Below are 4,744 nucleotides of genomic sequence, written 5' to 3'. Positions count from 1 at the left end.
GTTCATATAATCTATGCAAGAATTTAGCATTTAATGTACTTTTCATGTAAAATACATTTATTTTAGAATTCTCTTTGAATATGACCATATACATAAATATTTTGCATTTGTAACGTATATACTAACCGCAGTGGATAATTATAAATTACACAGATAATTACACTTAGACAAAATGGTGAGATACGCTAAAAGTTGTGACTTCTAAGGTTTTCATCACTTGTTTGCCCTTATCTACACTAAGTAATCATCATATAGGTCTGGTTTGTTTGTTTTTTCCCCACCATCACTGTAAGGAAGTTTTCTATTTATGACCAAGTTATGTTTAAATTTTATTTACAAATTGGCTATTGGAAACTTTAAAATCATTAAGAAAAAACGTAATGCAATTTGGGAGTACCCTGGTGGCATAATGGTTAAAAGCTACAGATGCTAACCATAAGGTCGGCCGTTCAAATCCACCAGGCACTCCTTGGAAACTCTATGGGGCATTTGTACTCTGTCCTATAGGGTCCTGTCAGTTTTTCTTTTTTTCCCAGCCACAGCCCCTTCTCTGAGAACTGTCCTTTTAACAACTGATCATGATATTTCAATGTAACCATCACCCTATGGCCACAGTTGATTGAACAAATGTGCGAATGTCTGACAAGAATAAAACTAATCCTCAGGCTTGGCTTGGCCAGACCCATTCTCTCTCATAGAGATTTGGGATTGAAGATCGAGACATAGCGAGAATGGGCCCATTATAGCAGGGCATTTGCCTGAGAAGTTGTTGTTAGGGATTGAATTATGTCCATCAAAAGAGATATGTTGATGTCCTAACCACTGGTACCTGTGAACATGATCTCGTTTGGAAATAGAACCTTTAAAGATGATATCAGTTAACACGAAGTCCTATGGGAATAGGATGAATCCTAATCCATCTGAGTGGTGTCTTATAAAAGAAAGCAGACACAGGGACAGCAATACCTACAGGGGGAAGATGCCATGTGAAGATGCAAATACAAGCCAAGAAATGCCAAGGATTGCCAGAGAGGCATGGAACAGTTTCTTTTTCAGAGCCCTCAGAAGGAAGTAACACAACTGATACCCTGATTTGGACTTCTGGTCTCCAGAACTGTGAGACAATAAATTTCTGTTCTTTAAAGCCACCTACTTTGTGATTTTTTGTTAGAGCAGCCCAAGGAAATTAAGACAGTTATGCTAAATTGGGGCCAGTGGGTTGGCAGGGGTAGGGAGGTGGGGTGCATCTTTTGGCTCTGGGCATGAGGCGAGAGTAAAGCTGGTCTCCAGAGAGAGAGAAATGAATTAGAGAAGAGTGCCGTGACACCCCAGAGATAATGGCACATATGAATTCCTGATAGATTTCTAATGCCCAGCTAAACCTTTGTGTGGTCAAGCAGTACTTTCGGCCTGTTTTGTTCTATGATGGTCTCCATTCACTTTTAAAATAAATTTATCTTCTTCTTTTTGTCTGAATGGGTTATTTTTCTCTTCACCAAGAGATTCCACCTAACTCACTGCCGGCATGTAGCTCTGTTAAACAGAATATAGCTTAACGACCACTACTACTCACTCATGTTTGGGGTCCTGAGAACAGAAGTGCATGTGAAACTGGGAGAAGGAGGAGAAAGAGGTTCAACCTTCCATGAGTTCCAGGCCAGCTATAGGCACAGTTTCAGAACAGGTGAATAGTGAGCATGACTCCTTATCTGAGCTCTAACCTCCTAGTTTTCTCCATCGCAACCTTCCTGTTTTGAGGTGGATGGAAGAATCAATCCATTTATTCTCCAAAAGTACTCAACCACATTGATGTAGCGTTAAACGGGGAGTATGTAATCCTTGGAATGTGAGATTGCACTTAACTCATATACCTGCAGTGAACCATGTAGTCTTGGTCAAATTCCTTAACCTTTGGGGACTTGCTTTATCCAGTTTGGCATAGCTTGATAAATTGGGAAAAACTTTACCTTGCAAAGGTTCAAGATTCTTAAGGGAAATGTAGAGCTACTCGTATTATTTTTAGTATTGCATGAAGGAACCATCTCCATCTGAAGACTTAATTATTCAGTCCATTGAGAATATAGGTCAAATGATTAATCCTTACACAATGTTAATTGGGGGCCTAAATATATATCCAGACAATACTATGACTAGGATGCCTCAGGCACAGCTTTATTTGGCTGACCACTGACCAAGCTAAAACTCTCCTGTTGGATTTGATTACATGGCCTGATGGATTGTCTAAGGCTCTCATGTGGTGATGATGGCTTTCACATAATAGACTTTCAATAAATACTTGTGGATTTGAATGGGAAGGAATTGAATTGGAAGGGGTCATATTTTTATAGGTTTCCCACCACCGAATTGGTAACAAACTCCACTCTTTAGGCATCTCCAAAGATCTTTCTGCTCATCATTTCATGAACCAACTTTATAGTACCTGAGTCTACTATCTACCTACAACCAGCTTCTGAAAATGGTCTTCTTTGTGAAAACTCCCTGATTAATTGCAGAAGGATTGAATAATTTTTCTCATCCTATCTAGTGTATAACAGAATTCAAACAAAAGCTCTTCAATTTCTAATTCATAAATATTTCTTTCTCTTAAATGTCAAATGCTTTCAGTTCTATTATTGCATGATCTCTCCATGATATAGACCTTTTATTATGCATTTTGTATTGGTTAATGACTGTATATATGGTGATATGATGTTACTTATGTCCATGATAGAGACTTTTACTACTTAATGAAATCATTAAGCATCTGCAAGAAGGTGGGAAAAATATGAGGTGGTTTAGGTTGGGAGAAATATAAAATAATTCTTGATATTAATCCAAAAACCACTCCTATGTTCCCATTTCTTTTTCCCAGGTAGTTAAATAAGACTTAGAGGTCTATGTGGCCACTAAGGAGTAGCCACTCCTGCAAGGTCAACGAGATACATGAAGCAGATGTCTTTACTGAATGGGTCTGTAACCTACCTTTCACAAGGCCACATTTTAACTACTGGTGGTGTTGGGGACATAGATCCTGTGGGCAGAGAAATTGGCCCTTGTATTCAATGGCTTTATATTCAGATATTTTGCTTTAAAAATGAGAATTTTAGCTGAATTACATGTATGTACTTACATCATTTGTGAAAATTGGAAACGTGTGGGGAAAAATCTATTCGAAACAGAATTTTAAAAATAAAAGTTGAAGAGTTTGAAAAAATGTTTAAAAGTTAATTTATACTCCTTTTAAAACCATAGATTTCAATTATGTTTAAAGAAGTATTTTAAACATCCTTTTATTGAGGTTTTACTAGGGCCAAACAGAATCAGCCCAAGTGACTTAGAATTAAGATTATTTGTGATACTACCTGGTCTTTCTACTATTCCTGGAGGTACTAGTTAGGAAAATGGACTCAGCATTACCCAACAAGGAGTCCTCCAGAAGGGTGGGTCTGAGGGGAAAGGTTACTCTCAGAGACGTTTTCCCTGCCCTGAAACCTGGCGTTCCTCATCTGAGTTCATCTTTCAAGATGTCAGAGTGCTTTTGCAATGCTTTATTGTATTTTCCATTAAAAGTGTGTCATGTAAATCAATCATGGCTTCAATTTTTCTGTCAGACTCTTGTAGCCTTAAACCGAAGCTTTCAAAATTAATCAAAAGAATAACTCAATTTAATTTTTCATATCAGAAAAACAGTATAGAGTTTGTCTCCAGCTATCTCAATTATATTTATTAATGAATTTTGGTTAATAAGTTTTTACAATTTTTGCATAAATATCCAATTTTTTTAAACTCAATTTTTTCCACAATTTCTGTGAAAATTATGGAAAACTTAAAAAAGAAACAAAGAAATCGCCCATCCTTCACTGTTGATAAATCCATGGCTAATTTTCAAAGCTGGAGTTTGGATATACCTAGGATGATGGAAACGATCCCTGGTGGCACAGCGGTTAAGCATTCGGCTACTAACTGAAAGGTTGGCGGTTTGAACCAGAGCTTTGCATTTCTAACAAGTTCCCCCAAAAGCCAAAACCAAACCAGTTGCCATCGAGTCGATTCCAACTCAGAGCAACCCTATAAGACAGAGTAGAGCTGCCCCATAGGGTTTCCAAGGTGCACCTGGTGGATTTGAACTGCCAACCTTTTGGTTAGCAGCTGTAGCTCTTAACCACTACGCCACCAGGGTTCAGGAAATGCTAACGCGACTGGTTAGGGACTTGTTCTGAGAACCACTAGTATAGCATCAGTTCTCAAAATTTATTATACATAAGAATCACCTGGGAATCTTGTTAAACTGTAGACTCTGATTCAGTACCTCTGGTGGAAATGCAAATTCTGAGCAGGGGTTCGAACCATACTAAATGGGTTCTAAGCCCTGGTTCAAACCCACCCAGCAGATCTGTCAGAGAAAGACCTGACAACCTGCTTCTGTAAAGATTGAAAAAGCCCAGAAAACCCTATCGGGCAGTTCCACTCTGTCACATGGGGTCGCTGTCAGTCAAACAACAAGATTCATTCATTTACCTATCGTTTACCACCCACACATTCTACCCACAATATCTTTAGAGCATCCACAGCCAGTTCAGACCTAATTAGTTTCTGTCTTCTAAGGGCTCACAGTCTCATGGTGAAGAAAGATACATAAGCAGATAGTTAAAAAACAACATCCATTAGAGAAACAATAACCACGATAATTGTGGGAGCACAGAGGAGGACCTGAAACCCAACCTGGGGAGCAAGGAAGAAAAAG

This window comes from Loxodonta africana, chromosome 26, assembly GCF_030014295.1.
Source record: "Loxodonta africana isolate mLoxAfr1 chromosome 26, mLoxAfr1.hap2, whole genome shotgun sequence".
Lineage (NCBI taxonomy): Eukaryota > Metazoa > Chordata > Mammalia > Proboscidea > Elephantidae > Loxodonta > Loxodonta africana.
The sequence above is the reverse complement of the archived record's forward strand: the minus strand, read 5'-3'. Positions refer to the sequence as shown.